Source organism: Gracilinanus agilis, chromosome 1 (assembly GCF_016433145.1).
Source record: "Gracilinanus agilis isolate LMUSP501 chromosome 1, AgileGrace, whole genome shotgun sequence".
NCBI classification, from domain to species: domain Eukaryota; kingdom Metazoa; phylum Chordata; class Mammalia; order Didelphimorphia; family Didelphidae; genus Gracilinanus; species Gracilinanus agilis.
In genome coordinates, this window is record NC_058130.1 from 304,167,140 (window position 1) to 304,185,032 (window position 17,893).

The window sequence follows — 17,893 nt, forward strand, 5'->3', positions numbered from 1 at the left end:
TTTTAAACCCTTAACTTCTGTGTATTGATTTATAGGTGGAAGATTGGTAAGGGTAGGCAATGGGGGTCAAGTGACTTGCCCAGGGTCACACAGCTGGGAAGTGTCTGAGGCCGGATTTGAACCTAGGACCTCCTGTCTCTAGGCCTGGCTCTCAATCCACTGAGCTACCCAGCTGCCCCAAGGTTCTTTATTTTAAGGAAGAAAGTTCTTCAGTTTTCTGGGGCTTGAATTTGTTGATATCTTTTCTAAAGTGTTGGACATAGTGCTATGTACAAAACTCTAGACATGATCTGGACTCAGGAAAAGTATAGTATGACTGTCTCTTAATGTGGTCATATTTTGTGCCTGCCTTGATATAGCTAAAAATGGCATTGCCATTTCCCAGGTCTTTTTCATGAAAACTATTGTTTAGTCTCCTTCATTTTGTACTTTACAAGTTGAATTTTTGAGCCCAAGGATAAAACCATTCCTTTATTCTCATTAAATTTCATGTTGTCATTTTTGGCCCAACAGTTTTTTTCATTTCCTTGTTATTATTTAAAGTAGGGGTAGGTAACTATGGCCCAGCAAAATGTTCCTTTCTGTGGCCTGGAGTAAAAAATGGTTCTTACATTTAAAAATAAAATTTCATTACATTAAAAAAATGTGAAAACCATTCTTAGCTGGGGACCAAATAAAAAAATGAACTGTCAGCTATTTTCCCATAATTCTTAGTTTGCTGATCTCTGATATGTGTTAGCCCTCTCTCTCACCTTATGCTATTTGCATAGAGTAACATTCATAACTTTATCCAATTAATTGATAATTGGATTGACCCAAAGACAAAGATAATCTTATCACTTCTCTCATTGTTGAACACTTTGTGGTTGCTTTAATAAATATTTCTTGACTGATATTTCTTAACACTTTGTGTTGAATTTGAATTGGGGCAGATTTTGTCATCAATGAAAGTAGTAAGTATTGCAGAATGGATTGAGTACAGTACTGAAAATCAGAAAGTCCTGGATTTCTGTATTGTCTCTGTTACTTACTAAATCTATGGCTATGTAGGAATCATTTCATCCTCTGTCCCTGGAGCTTCAACAGATTGTAAAATTAGCATGTGCTTTTGATTGATGTAGTTTCTCTTGGTACACTTGACTTTACAATGCTATGTACTGAAAGAGCAAGTAAAAAAATACAATACATTGCATTAATGAAAAAGGAATGAAAATTTAATAAATGATTTTATGTCAGACATTAGATATGGAGCATAATCTCAGGTATGTATCAAGCTTCTGGTCCTATAACTGGGCCTTCTTTCTTTCTATGCGGATATTTGCCAAAGAATCAGAGAGTAAGCTTGGACCTAAGAGGTCAGATGCTGTTAAAAAATAGTCATGACATCATCTATGTTGTTTGACTTGAAATTTGTATTTAGGATATGGGCATATAAGTTTAAGTGATTTTTCTTTTATTTGTCCCTCTGTGAAGTAGAGGGAAACCAAAGAAGGAGAGACAAAGATAAATGGATTGGATGGGATGATTTGTGGGAAGATTAAAGTAATTTAATATATACAGTGTACAGAAGAAAACAAAGTACTCTGAATATGATTAATCTTGTATTAATGCCAAAAGGGTGAGAATAATACTAGAGGCTCAGAGTTATATAACGGTGATAGAGTACTGTGTTAAAAGAGCTTGAATTCTCTTTTATAAAGAGGAAAGAACACATAAGTGGATTCTTGGGAAAATATTTTCCACATAAACTACTTATATAATTGTAGAACCCCCTCTCCCCTCTCACTCCACACCTCCCCAGCCTTCCAACTCCCCCTGTCATCCCAAACAAAAAAACTGGTTGTGTGACTTAAAAGGAGGCATGAAACAAGAAGAGGAAATTTTGGTTAGAGATGGTGAATGAGAGGAATCCTAGGTTTTAAAGTTAAGAGTATTAGCTACTTGAAGGTTGTAGTATTTTAGGTAGAAAAACCTAATTCTAAATTATAGAATTTTGGAGTTCATTTAAAGGAATCTGATTATCATCTAATCCAAACCAAACCTGGGCAAGAACCCAATGACAAGGGGTCACTTAGGCTCTGCTTGAAGCATTACCTCCAATAATAAGAAGCCTACTATTCTGGCCAGGCCTAGCTCAGGCTGGTCTGAGTTTGGGGTGGGAGAAAGCCTTAGAATCTGAATAAGATGAGCCACTAGGAAATCATATGGCATTTAGCAAAATATGTTTGACCAATGATAACACGGAAGGAATTTCATTTATTTATTTATTTCAGTTTACCATTAGTTTGTTTTTTCATTTTTTGCCAAGTTATTTTAATTTTTATATTTATTATTTTTCCCATCAAATATGTTCTCAGTTGAAAACTATTAAAAATGAGAAACAAACTTTTAAAAATGAAAAAATCATAACAAATATGCATAGTCCACCAAAAGAAATTCCTGCATTGGCCATATCCAAAACCATATGAATCTTTGTGCATTTTAAGTCCATCATCTCTCTTGTAAAAGGTGAGCATAGTATTTCATCCTCATGCCTCTTGGCTTATGATTTGTCATTGTCAAAGCTGTTTTTCTCTATAATGTTGTCATTATAAGAATTGTTCTTTTAGTTTTCACCTCCTACTTCATCAATTCATAGAGATATTCCCAGTTTCCTTTGAAACTATCTCATCATTTCTTATGGTACAATAATATTCCATTTAATTTATATTCATGATTTTTGGTCATTCCTCAAAGTTGCATACCCCCTTAGCTCCCAGTTTGGGGCCACTATGAGAAGTTGTTTTAAATAGATTTTTGTATATGGGGCCTTTTCTTCTTTCTCTGATCTCTCTTTTTAAAAAATTTTTATTTAATTGATTTAGAATATTTTTTCATGGTTACATGATTCATGTTCTTCATGGAAAGAATTTTAAGCAAAGATGATGATCCAGTTGAGTACAGTTCCATTCCTCTTCTGCCATGAGAACTCATCCAGTCAGAAGGGGACATTGACTATGGCTGGGATGGCCATGGAGCTTGAGGAACTTAGTTGCCTTTGGCAACTGGAAAACTATCTCACCAATTTCAGCCTTAGACTGCTGGACTAATTAAGTTTCAAGGATGGTTTTGTTGACTTTTTAGGGAAAAAATAGCCAATGTGGCCTTATTCATAAGATATTTAGCACCCAACACACAGGGACTCTACTAAGACAACTCTTAACTCTCAAGACTTTTCCTTTATAATAAGCTGAAATCGGCCTTTTTTTTTTTTTTTTTTTTTACAGTTTTTGCATATTGTTATTATTTGCCCTCCACAACCATATAAGACAAGGCATATCACTCTTCTGTGATGGTATGTGAAGATATCTGTTATGTCTCTTAAGTTTTCTTTTGCATAAACCTGCTTGGTTTCTTTTCTAAACCCTCCCATCCATCTTAGAATCAATATTAAATCTTGGTTCCAAGGTAGGAAAGTAGTAAGGGCTAGGCAATTGGGGTTAAGGTACTTGCTCAGGTTCACACAGCTAGGAAATTTCTGAAGCCAGATTTGAACCCTTCTGTTTATAAGTCTGGCTCTAAATTCACTGAGCCACTCAGCTGCATCTCTGCAAAGATTTGGTATTAGCATTGTTTCTAGTTCTCAGACCATCCTTTTCACTACCTTAAAGATGCCCTCAGTTTATTATTCTCAATTGTGTTGTCTAGAACTGCTTATAATATCAAAGATAAGCAACTACATGGTAAAGTAGATGGAACTCAAGCCTAAAGTATGACCTGTGTTCAAAACTATTCCTTAAGATATTTACTAGCCAAGTGACCCTGAGCTATTGGTTTCCCATCTATAAATTGGGGGGTAATACTAAAACTTACCTCATAGGGTTGTTGTAAAGATAAAATGAGCCAATAAATGTAAAGATCTTTGAAAACTTTAAAGCACTATATAAAAGTTAGTTATTATCAGCTATTAGCCAGAGCAGAGTATAGTAGGAGCTCTGCTAAGGCTATTTAATGCTTCATTTGCTTTTTCGGGTTGACATATTGAGTTTGCTTATCATAACTCCCTGGTACTTGTCTCTTGAATCATTGTTTAACCATATCTTCTCTAATTTTGTACTTGTGCATTAAAAAAATCCTCAAATATAGGACTTTGCATTTATTTTTCTTAAACTGAAACTTTGTTAGAGGGCAGGTAATATACCTTTTAAAATTTTTTTCTATATTCACATAGTACTTTAATACTATTTATATTGTACTCTTAGGTATTTAGTATTTATTGATGTCAGTGGTTAGCTCATTGTTCTGGCCTGTCTTCATTGTTTTCTGTTTTAGTTCTAGTCATCTATAAATTTGATCAGCATGCCATACATCCAAATGACTGATAAAAATGGTAAACAGAAAAGGATATTTTTTGTTGTAGAAAAAAGCCCAAAGATTAAATAGTTTATGCCATGAAATGTTAAAGTGAATAAATCTTATCCTTCCAAAATACTCAATAGAGTTTAGCTTCTTCAGGGTAGAGACTTTTTGCATGCATGCCTGACACATGGTTGGCACTTAATAAATGATCATTTCATTGAATCAAAATCTGTAAAGTAGTTCCGTGAATGTTGGCTTGAGAAAGTCTTTATCATATCAGATTTTATGTTTATTGAATATAATTTTAGAATTACATTTATCTTTAGATCCCTTTGAGTTAATAGTGCTTTCTTTTTGTTAAGACAATGTATTCTTTCTGAAACTGTTAGGTGGACAATTAAGTTTCTAGAGGTGTCAAAACAAGATTATGTAGCTTGGCTGGGAGAGCTTTATTTCTTTGCTTTTAAATAGTTTTATCTATTTAGGGGGTTGTGGTGGTTAGAAATTATCTAGGCCAAATCTCTTATCTTATTGATTAGGAAAGGGAGTCCAGGAGGGGTTAAATGATTTTCTCAATACCAGGAGGATATTTCATGACCACTTTTAAGAAGATAGTTTTTAACTCTGGAAATAAAATAATAAAACTCACCTGGCAGAATCAAAGAGCATAAACTAAGCAAATCAAAGCTTGACCCCCTGCCTGCCCTACCTTTCCACTCTCTATTAACACTGACAACTATCTTGAAAAATTTAACAAAAAATTATTTCTTGAGGGGGCAGCTGGGTAGCTCAGTGGATTGAGAGACAGGTCTGGAGACTAGAGGTCTTAGGTTCAAATCTGGCCTCAGACACTTCCCAGCTGTGTGACCCTGGGCAAGTCACTTAACCCCCATTGCCTAGCCCTTACCACTCTTCTGCCTTGGAGCCAATACACAGTAAGGGTTTTTAAAAAAAATTATTTCTTGAGTACCTAGTATATGTAAGCCATGGTTCTGATTGCTATATAATCTGTTAGGGGAGTGAAGACAAATTCACAAGTAAAGATATACCAGTCTTTAGTCATTTGTTGTGAACGAATATAGACGATTCTCAGTTTATGTTATGTGAATTCAACTTAAAGAGTTCTGAAAAAAATCTGTATCCCCAAAAAACATGCTATCTTTACTCTAGAGTACCATGCTTTTGCCCCTCCAGGCCTCAAGCCTCCCATCCCAAGACCAACACCAAAACAAAACAAAGCAAAAACCATTTAAGTGAAATCAGAAAAAATGGAGGCACAGGAGAAACTGTCATCTGTTCAGGGGGCACCAAGGCTATATGTCAGTGGTTCCCAAACTTTTTTGGCCTACTGCCCCCTTTCCAGAAAAAATATTACTTAGCCCCCTGGAAATCAAATTTTTAAAAATTTTAATAGCAATAGGAAAGATAAATGTACCTGTGTCCATCACCGCTCCCCAGTTCACTGCAGCACCCACCAGGGGGCGGTAGTGCCCACATTGGGAATCACTGCTATTTGTCTATTTCTGTCCCTACACACTTGACTTGGTAAGCGTGTCTGTTCCCTGGTCCTGCATTACACTGTCATCTCCTGTCTGTGTCTGTGTCCTTGTGCAGCCCCCACTTTTCTGCCCCTGCCCTGCCCTGTATTCTTCCTCTGGGTTCTGGCCAGGACCCCAACTTGGCTGCCCCTGGCCTCCACATCTTCCTTTTGTTCTTCCTGCTCTGTTCCTGGTCTCCATGTGTCATTGAACTGTGTGGTGGCCCTCTCCCTCCATGGCTAAGGTGGCCTCCTTCCTACCTCTTTGCCTCCTTTCTCCACATCTGCTGGATGAATTCACAGGAAGGAAAAATCTCTTTATGCAGAGATCTGTGGAATGGTCCATTTACATAAAGCAAGAAATATATATGTATTATTGCCTTTCCTCTTTGGTATTATACTATTATGTCAGTAATTAGTGAGACTGATCTTAGGTACTGATTGTCAGATTTCAGTGCACGCTGGCTCTCTCTTTCTTTCCTTCTCCCCTACTCAATCTGAACTTTCTAGGGGAAAAAAAAGGAAAAAAGGAGGGGACAATTAATATGTTTAAATTAAACACAACATATTTAATTTGTTGTTTGTTAATTTAGAAGGTTTGGGTGATATAGAGAGCAAGTACAGCAGAGTAACAGTTGAAATAGCTACTTGCCAATCAAACAATCAATCAATCAAACATTTATTAAATGTCTACAATATGTCAGATATTGTGCTAAGATTGAGAATACAAAAGAGAAAAAAGACAGTTCCTGCTCTCACTGGACCATACAATTTAATGGGGGAGATAGCATATAAACAAAAATACACAAATCAAGCTATATACATGATAAATAGGAAAAGAGAGGAAATGCTCTAGAATTAAAGGATTTGTGGAAGGCTTTCTGTAGAAGATGGGAATTTAATTGAGACTTAAAAGAAGCCAAAGTCAGTAGTCAGCAAAGTAGAGGAGGGAATATAGTCCAGTTATAGAGGTGACTCAAAAAATTGTCCTTTTATGTAGATTAATGTTAAATTTAAAAAATGTTTCTTATGGATGAGACGAAAATACAAACAATAGTTTAAGTATTAATATTAGTATTAATATTACAGTTTTCTTTCTTCAACAAAACGGAAAAATCAATTCATGACATTAAATGGAAGAACAAAAAATGGGCCGTTTTATAGTTTTGCTTACTGATATCATTTATTATTTAGTAAATTCACATTTATTTAGCAATCATCTATTGTTTGTTTTGGGACATCTCCAGAAAGATTGTGTCTTGAGAATTTTTGTTTAGTTATTTTTCAGTCAGGTCCAACTCTGTGTGATCTCTGCTGCCTTAAAACATAGAACTGCCAAAGTAGTTATAATAAGGGTTTTTTTTTTTTTTTTTTTTTAGTGTGGACTTTTCAATCTCCTTTTTTGCCTCTCAACTTCTTTTTTTAAAAATTTAAGCATTTATTAATATTCATTTTTAACATGGTTACATGATTCATGCTCCTACTTTCCCCTTCACCCCCCGCAATCCCCCCACCCATGGCCGATGCACTTTTCCACTGGTTTTGTCATGTGTCCTTGATCAAGACCTATTTCCATATTGTTGGTAGTTGCATTGGTGTGGTAGTTTTGAGTCCACATCCTCAGTCATGTTCACCCCGATATAATAAGGGTTTTTGAATGAGATAGGTAGATTAGTCTGGGAAGACATATCTAACCTCAGTCTTGAGACTTCCAAGGAACTGTAGAATGCAAGGTGCTTATATAGATTTTTAGAGAGATAACAGGAAGATATGTGAATTTCTCTTTTCTTACCTGGCTCTCCTAAGAGTCTTTTGGGTCTTTATTTCCATTATTTGTTGCTTGTAAACAAAAAAGAGAAGCTATAGGTAGGAGTGGCTTTAGTCAATGGGGAGGTAGAAATAAATTATTTTTAATAATTAGTCATGATCCTAAATAAACAAACTCTATCTTTGTAGTTGCTTTATCATCTGTTGCTTAATATCAAAATTTACTAAGATGGGTTTCCTTTTAGATTCAAGGTTTACATTTTTGGCAAGGAATTCAATCTAGAATCCATGAACTTAAAAAAAAAATTTTTTTGTTAACTGTATTTCAATATAATTGGTTTACTTTGTAATCTTGTATATTTTATTTTATGCATTGAAAAATGTTATTCTGAGAATTGTTCTACAAGCTTCACCAGATTATTAAAGGGTAGTATTTGACACACACAAAACAATTAAGAAACCCATCTTTGAGTTTCTTTTTCATCATCTCCTACGATATGTTTCACAATTGACTTATGATATTAGATGCTTTAGTATTGTCCCTATTTAGTCTTGTTGAAACTTGAACTAACCACACTTTTGAAATATAAAAGGGAAACTCTTTGGGGAAGGAACTTAAAAAAAAAAGAGAGACACTTCAGTGAAATTATTACATATAATTCTGTAGTGCTGACTTTGGTTTCCTACAAGAGCAGAGGACAAATTCATTAGGTGCCCCTGCCCCATATTTGTCCAGGACTTCCCTTTTGATTACAAAGCAAATTGTTCTAGTAACTGAGTGACAATTACAGTAATTCTGTTACCTCTTCTAGGCTAAGAGAAGTTATGGGCAAATTTTTCTTACATGTCAATATGCAGTGCTGGTCAAGAAAGAAATAACAGTTAGGTTTCTGGCAAGTACCACTTCCCTAAAAGTGTCTTTACAGAGCTAGTTTTTATCATCATAGTTGGACACATTTAGGAAAGTATCTGTTAAGCCTTCAATAGCATCTGTCACTTGGACTGTTCAGCCCTGAATCGTAGCGATGGATTTCTGATTTGTCAAATTTCAGATGTAAATAGGGAAATGAGAAAAATCTAAAAGCAGCCCCAATGTACTCTTATGTTCTACTTTTGCTTATTGGAATGTGAATTGTTTCCCTTTATCTCAATAATGCACCCAACTGCTATAAAGTACATCTTGGGTGGTCTAGAAAGAGACATTTTGGTAGTTAACTACTTTTATTTATCTTTGCATTCTAACAAAATTATCTACTGATTTATTCCACAAATGGTTAGTGCCCACTATGTTCCTGGAACTCTTTGAAGTGCTACAGATACAAAATTAAAAATAAAGCAATATCTGCTTTCAAAGAGCATGATTGTATTGGGAAAGAGGGCATTTTGAACATAGAAGTGCAAAATATCTGAGGCAAATACAAAGTAATTTATTTGATGGGAGGAATGGCATCAGGAACTGGGGAAGAGAATCTGGATCAGGTCCCATGTAGGAGAGAGTGCTGAAACTGAACCTTGAAGAAAGTCACAGCTTGTATGAGGTGGAGGTACAGAGGGAGAAGACTCCAGGCATGGGGAGAGACTGTGCTAAGGTACCGAGAAGAGAGGTGCATGATGGAATTGTTCCATATGGACAAGAGCTAATAGGCCAGTTTGGAGGGAACATAAACATGAATTCACACCAATCAGATATGTTATCATACCTAAAACCAATATGGAATAATGTGAAGTAAAGATTAAATAACTGTTAGATTCCTGAAAAGGGCTGGAAAATGTGGTTTGTAGGAAAGAAGAAATGAGGAACTTACCATTTCTTCATGATTTTTTTTTTTATTGCCCAGAAGACAAACCAAGGTGGAAAATTACCAAACTGTATACTAGTTTAGTGATTCTTGTTTAACATTATTTTAATCCTTTTACAAATGAAGATCTTTTCATTATATAGCAATTAATCTGGCATCTACATATGTTCTGGAATACTATCCTCAAGTAATTCTTTGTTAGAGAATTTAATTCACTATAGTCTTCACAGAGTTGAATTCCTATTTCTAGTGGATGCATTCAAACTCACACAAGTGTAAAATAGGACCCAAGTTGAATAATAATGCTGTTTTAAAGAAATAGACATGATTTCACAGGTATCAGGAATCTTCTGGTGAGGAATTAATTACTATTACCCATGAAGATCCTTCTCTGGAATTTTTAATGTTAGAAAACAGAGGAGTTAGGTAGCTTATCCAGGGTCATAGGACTTGCCAAGGAGGGACTTTGAACAGTGTCTACTTGACTCTGAAAACAGTTCTCCATCTACAGCCTCTTCTTATGTGTGGGCGTATTGAATTTTAACAATTAAAACACTTTGAGTTCCAAATTCCCTTCTTCCTTCCAGTCTCTACCCCACCCATTGAGAAAATAAGAAAAATAATATCAATTATATGATATTTCACTGTTGATGAAAATAAAAAAAATTTTTTTCTTTCCTAAATTAAGTAGCTAGAGATATAAACTTAATTTGGCATTATGGATAGAGCATAAGATTTGATAACAGGAAGAACTAGTTTTAAATCCTGGCCCCAACACATGCTCTTCCTGTCTAGCTATTGTCTTATAGCTATTCCTTTTTTCAGCTAAACTTGAAAAATACTTCTCCATTTTTTCACTTTACTTCCTCTCTCTCCTGAATTCCCTGAAATCTGACTTTTGGCTTTAAGTGGAATACCTGCCAAAGTGATTTACCTAAAGCACAAGTCTGGACAAATCATCCCACCCTCCCAGCCCCCACTCACCGATCTCATTCATTCCTCTCCTCTACACATAATGAGCACCAGTGCCTCCTTATTACCTTAGCATCAAACATTAATTCCTCTGTGGGGTACTTAAAGCTCTTCCCAACCTGGCCTCATCTTTTCAGTCTTCCTCCACATAATTAATTGCCTTCCATATAATCTATGATCTAGTCTTCCTCTTTCTTTTCTTCCTTTTTCATCTCCACCTCTTAGACTCCCTGGCTTTCTCCAAGGTTCAGCTCAATTACTGTCTTCTTCAGGAGGTCTTTCCAAGTCTCCACAGCTACTCATGCTCCCCCTTTAGGATAATCTTTCATTTAGTCTCTAAATATCCCTATGTTATATATATATAAAGTATATTATTATATATCATTATATTATATAATGTTATATATTTTTATATGTCCCATTTCATATATATATCTGTGTATATATATATACATATATATATATAATATCCCTATATTTTACATTTCTGCATGTTGTCTCCCTTATTTAAATACAAAGCAACTTCTTCATGGGCTAACAATATAGAGACATCCTACTACTCCATTTACATAGATATATATGTAAATATATATATGTGTATATATATATATATACACATATATATATATATATTACTCTCCTAATAACAGAAAATACCCAACTGCAATTAGAGAATAAATGTTAAACTTTTTAAATGTATTTATGAATTCAGACAAACATCAGATATCTTATCATATTTAAATGAATATGGAATAATGTGAAGTAATGATTAATTGTTTTTAGGTTTATATATATATATATATATATAGGTACATGTATTACATATACATATATATGTACATATATGGACAGGTTTGAAAGTAGATGGTCGATTCTACTGTTATAACACATACTAAAGGGACCTTTTTCAAAATTGTAAAAGTATTTGTCACCTCTTCTTTTTTATTATTCTCAAACAGGGAAGGTCTTCTCATTCTTTTTTTTTTTTTTTAAATTTTTTTTTTTTACATTTATTAATATTCATTTTTAACATGGTTACATGATTCATGCTCCTCCTTTCCCCTTCAACCCCCCCCCCCCGCACCCCCCTTACCCATGCGCATTTCCACTAGTTTTGTCATGTGTCCTTGATCGAGACCAATTTCCAAATTGTTGGTAGTTGCATTGGTGTGGTAGTTTCGAGTCCACATCCCCAATCATGTCCACCCCAACCCATGCGTTCAAGCAGTTGTTTTTCTTATATGTTTCCTCTCCTGCAGTCCTTCCTCTGAATGTGGGTAGCATCTTTACCATAAATCCCTCAAGGTCTTCTCATTCTAATAAAAATCAATCATCTGTATGCCAAATATTTCCAGAGAAGACTCTGCCCATCCCTTTTTCCTTTGAAGGATTCTACCTGTCTCTACCCCTCTGCCTTCTGGTAAAGATGTTACTTACCTTTTTTAGATTGCTAAAGAATACTGCTGGTTGTGTACTCTAAGAGAACCTCAAAAGTTATACAAACTAAATGTGCCATAGGAAATTGAAGCTGTTATATTAAATTTCCTTATGCCGATCCATTTCTTAGCTTTAAATTTGGTTTCTTATCTTTGACCCACAGATACAAGAACCCAAATAAAAGGTATGCCCCTTTCCAAAAATACTACCTATTCCCTCACAATTCCCTGACAATAGCTGGCTTATAGTTAGCATTTGAAGATTCTCTGATTGGTCACTGCAAAAGTCAATAAATCTTTGTATCATAGTTTCTTCATCTGTGTAATGGACAGATAAAATCTTACTAGTGCATTATACAAATATTAGGGACTGATTTGGTTTTGAATGCAGATTAGGAGAAAATATCAAATGAATCCTCAGTGATCAATTTGGAAAGTTAGATGTTCTAAAATTCTCAATGTTTATTCATTTAGAAGACTACCTAAACTGTTAAATGAATTAAAAAAAAGTTTTATAGTTTATTCTTAGTAGGACTCTGAGCAATGCTTTGTAATTATTTTAGCAGCCATATGGTAAATAAAAATTTCAAGTGAGTTTAATCTTTCAGTTTTTTTCTTTTAATAGCTTGCTCCTTATTTGTATGAGATTGAGTGAAAATAAGGTTTAGAAAGACTAATTCATTTCATCTAATCCAGTGCTTCTTAGATCTTAAATATGTTAAAGATTTTGTGTATCTACTGCCATGAAATGCTTTTATAGCATTTTAAACAAGCTGATTAACTTTAAAGCTGTTTAATGAGGAAAAAAATATACTTTGCCTTTAGAAATGAATGGTAATTCACCCTTAAGAGAAGCCAAAGCCATTGTTTTCAAAGAGGCACTATAGTACTAGAAAAATTAAACAGGTGTTTGGCATGATGATAAAAATAAAATTTTTAAAAGTTAGAAAACAACAAAAAAATTAAAAATAAACATGTAATCTTAGATCTGAACTCTCTAGTATATACCTAATGGCAAGTAAGTTTAGATATTGGAGTTATACTGAACTTCTACTCAACACATTAGAGGGCCACATAACATTTCAGAACAATGATTTAAGAAATTATATATTATTGTTTTGAGAATGTTCAGTTTCAGATGATCCATAACAATGTATTAAATCTACAGAGTAGTTTTTTCTTTTTAATATTATTAGACTATGACTGAGTGACTCATCAGATTGTCAAAACTAAATTAGTTTGAAAACTTGGTTGGTTTTGTATGGTTATGGTCTTGAATGATATCTAGTACATTCTGTCTCATATTTTAACTTAGAATATTTAATTTTCTTCTTTTGCTACTTACTAGCTATTAGATCAGCTTTTTGTATACTTTGAATAATGTTAACTTATTAACTGATGGAATAATAAACTTATCTGGTTGAATGTGAACAAAATATTTTGCTAATGCAAAGTTTCGTTAGCCTAAAAGGTTTATCTTTTTCAGAAGAAAAGAATATCAGAACACCTTTTGATTGTGACTAGGACTTATTTTGAATATTTACATTGGGAATCATCAAGATACCCAAGATGGCATCTCAGTCTCCTTTTGATTGGGACTCATGTGTACTGTGAAGAATTTGGACGTTTCTCTATATCACTTAGCTACTTCTAAGTTTGCATGCTACTCAGCTGGGCTCAGTGAACTCTATATGCCATGAAATTATCAGACTACTGAAAATACTAGAGCAAATGACTTCGGTCTAATTTTTTGTATCCTCTCAGATATGGGTTTCGTATCTTCCTTGCAGCAACATCCTGGCAAATATAAGAAATCACCTCAAATTAAGGCAGTGTTCATATATACACGTTCTCTACCCCAGTGTAGGGTAGAAGGAAAACTAAGATATTGCTGGGAATATGTTTCTGTATTACATGTAATTAGTTTTCCTAGCAAAAAATAAAATAAAATAAAAAAGAAGTTCCCTTAAGGAGGAATTCTATGAAAGAACCAGGTTTCCCTTATAGTTCCCTGAAAAGTTCTCAATCAGTATACCTTTTTCTAGATCTCACATCTATACCTGATAGACCTTGTCCCAGGATGCTGCTTCTTTTACCCTGTCCTCAATCACAATTCCCATTTTTCTTTTTGTTCAGATTTCTAGCTAGAGAAGAATGAAACTGCTACAACTTTTCCTCAACACAAACACTCTTTTCTATAATTTGATTCCAATAATAAGTGTTATGTTTGGCCATAATTTCTCTGTTCTCACTTCCTTCTCTGCCCCACCTCATTCCTCATAGTTACTTAACAGTCAGTAGTGCTGTTTGAGTGATTCAAGAGCTTTTGGAAATGAAATTATGTCTTCACAGAAAGGTTGGTGATTCTTGTCTTAGGGGCAATGGAAATGAACAGGCTAAGCTGGATGTTGAATAGATAAATCCTTTACCTTCAATATTATATGACGTACACTATGCATTTATATTGTATACATTGCAAAGTGCTTTCATGGTCATACATTTATTTGTAAATAAATACATTTATTTGTAAATTCAGGCCAAGGTCCCAGGTATTTTAACTCCTATAAGAGTTCTTTCTTAGCTTAGATTACATTACCTCCCCACACTTTAGATCCTACTAGAACAATTAGTAGGCAATTATTGGTAGAAAAACTCTTTCGACTATAATCTCTAACTGAAAGTCCCAGTTTGAAAGATTCAGGGCTTTCAGAATACTTTGCCAAGGAAAAAGATACACACACACACACACACACACACACACGTGTGCGCGTGTGCACGTGCGCATATCAACCATAAGACTGTGGGAATAGATGATATAGCCAGGATATTAGGAATTCTATTCTGAGTCCCTTTTCTTTATCTTTATTTTTCCTACTTTCCTGTAGTTCAGGAAAACATGTTTAATCTGAGGATTCTATTTCATGAAGAAAAGTACTTGAACCTACCTTTGGAGATATTTTCCCCACCTGTTGTATTCTGGGTCTTTAAAGATATTAGTTAAAGTTAAGAATTTTGTTTTTTCTCATACTTCATGTATTTATTGCCACTTTCCTATTTTCTAGTCCCATAAATGATTGTAAATCTAAATTAATATTAGCAGTTAACTACTGAATGTCTGCTGTGAGCAAGGCACTATTCTAGGAATATTCTAGGAAGGCACCTGCATGGGAAATACATAGAAGTAAAAGAAATTGTTTTCTCCCTTAGAATCCACTTTGCTTGTTTAATGGATGTTGCATAACAAATATTTCTTTTTCTTTCCCCAAGGGAACAGTATCATAATGAGAAAAAAAAAACCTGTTAAAAGTAGTTTTATATAACTGGGTTTCATTGTAATATATTAATAAAGGCTAACTTGTTAAAGAAAAAACAAACAAAACAAATGGATGGTTTAGATTTAGAAGGTTCAACGTTAAGAAGGTTTAGAATGAAATGTCAAACCTTAATCTCTAAACCTCAAACTTTGATCCTTTTAGTTATTCATTTGTTTTGTGGGTTAGGATTTTTCCTGGACTCTAGTAAGAATAAAACAAGGATTAAAATAGGAAATTTAATTAGAAGGTTTCTTAAGATACACCTTCTGTAAAGTGAGAAAGGAAATACAAAGTGATGTACAAATTTACTCACAGGTTGCATGTCTACTAAGACTATTAATGCTTAAAGAATTAAACCTCTGTAGTTGAGAGTACTATTTAAGCCAATACTTTTCCAAATCACTTGTCTGCTTGATGAGGGGAAAAAACGTGAGATGCTCTTTGCAAAAGGAAACTATTTATGGTATTAGTAGCATAGATAAGACTTGGATAGGCTGTTAATTGAGAAATTTGTCTCTGATTCCTTCCTTCCCCCACCTTCTCTAAGATATTATCATTTCTTTCTGTCCCATTCCACATTATGACTTAGTAACTTTTTTTTTTTAGCCTGTATTCTCTGTCTTAGTAACAACCCTAAGACTGAAGAGCAAGGGCTAGACAAATGCCATTAAGTGATTTGCCCAGGGTCACACAGGTAGGCCAGATTTGAACCCAGATTCTCTCAACTCTATGCCTGGTCCTCTATCTGCTGTACCACCCTGCTGCCTCTTTCGCTACCATTCTTCCTTCCACAAAACAGGTTACATTTCTTTTTTTTTTTTTTTAATTCAAAGATATTTTATTTTCACAGTTACATGTAATAATTTCAACATATGTTTTCAGAAGTTATAAAATCCAAGTTGTCTCCCTCTCTCCCTTCCTTTCCCCTTCTCTGAAATTGTAAGCAATTTGATTGGGGTTATATATATATATATTATCAGAAAAAACAGGCTTCCGTAAAACTATGTTACATTTCTATAAAGTATGTAAACACCGTGAGTCTTTGCAGGATAGTTAACTAGCTAATCTGTTAAATTAGCTCATCTTCATGAGAGAAGCTTTAAAGTCTTTACCAAATAGTAGATACTTTTAACATATTTTAATTTCTGGACATGATGTCTCAATTCTAATGTTTCTGGTTTCTGGCCTTTTACAAGAACTTTATCCTCTTGACAATGAGATCTTACATCTAAGTCTTTATTCGGGCCTGGTTTCAGTCCAACAATAAAAGCTTTGCCTGATCCTAGTTCCATGGCAATGGAAAGTCATTGTTCCAGTGAATAGGAACAAGATGGGCTTTTGCTGCAATCAGTAGGACTGTTGTAAGTACTGAACTTTTTGCCAGATACGATCTAGCCTAGTCACTTCATTTTACTCAATTCTGTGGTCAGTCCATTACTCATTTGGAACAGAGAACCATGCATATTATGTAACTAGTTGGACTGCCCAATTCTCATTTGAGGAGTGACACCTAGGGAGAGATGGAGAGAAAGGGGGAGTCACATAGGAGAATTTCGTATTCCTGGTGCATGGAAGTGGGACGTTCCTGCGTCAATCATGACTCTCCCTCGGTGGTGTGACTGAGTTAGAAGGAAGGAGAACTCCATTATGGAATGAGATCATGAATTTAGGAATTGTAACCCCTGGATTGTTAAGCTGGTAGGTCGGGGTCTTTGAGGACGTGAAGTCACCAAGTATAAAGACAGAAGTTTAGATGGAGAGAAAGATCGAACTAGTTCTGAACTCTTTTAAGGAAAAAGAATGACTCGAGACTAATAGCATACATACAGGTAGACAGGAAGGAAAAAAAATCATTTATTATTATTTATTATTAATTTATTAATGTTATAGGCACTGTGCTTAGTACTTTACAAATATTATTTCATTTGATTTTCACAACAACCTGGGAGGTGGGTGCTATTATTATTCCCATTTCACAGTTGAAGAAACCAAGGCAGTAGCATCCTTGCCCAGGGTCACACTAATCTAGGCAGTATTGGAAGCTGAATTTGAACTCAGATCTTTCTGACTCTGGTACCCTATCTATTGTACCACCCCATTGCAGATACTGGATAATGATTTATCTGGATATAGCAAACCTCACAACATAGGAAATTGTTGAGTCACGGAAGTGGATGGGGACTCTGGAAAGCCCAGTGGGAAGCAATGATTGTTACTTTTCTCCCTCTTGGTCCAGTATGAGGGGAGGCTTGAGAGAAGGTGTATTCCATACTGGAGAGAATGCCTAAGAATGCATTAATTTTTGTGGGGAGCCATATTTACACAAGTACCAGAAAAGGGAAGGAATGAAAGAAGAAAATGCCTAGCAGCAGAAAAAAATTTGGTAATAAAATTTGAATTTTAAAAGGAACAATAAAAGGGCAAAATGTTGTTTTGTGGGGATTTGGGAAGGATATGGCTAAGGTGAAATGGGATAAGATATAATGTTTTTTTTTTTTTTTTTTTTTTTTTTTTAAATTTTAAACCCTTAACTTCTGTGTATTGACTTATAGGTGGAAGATTGGTAAGGATAAGCAATGGGGGTCAAGTGACTTGCCCAGGGTCACACAGCTGGGAAGTGTCTGAGGCCGAATTTGAACCTAGGACCTCCTGTCTCTAGGCCTGGCTCTCAATCCACTGAGCTACCCAGCTGCCCCAAGATATAATGTTTTAATATATGTTTACTTTGTG

At 34.8% G+C, this 17,893-nt stretch overlaps 1 protein-coding gene across 1 annotated transcript in view; it reads left to right on the forward strand.

The window, feature by feature from the left end:
* The window catches only part of LOC123251201 (solute carrier organic anion transporter family member 4C1-like), a 130,578-nt gene that overhangs the window by 16,338 nt on the left and 96,347 nt on the right, over positions 1 to 17,893 (forward strand). The gene's annotated exons all lie outside the window — the stretch shown is intronic.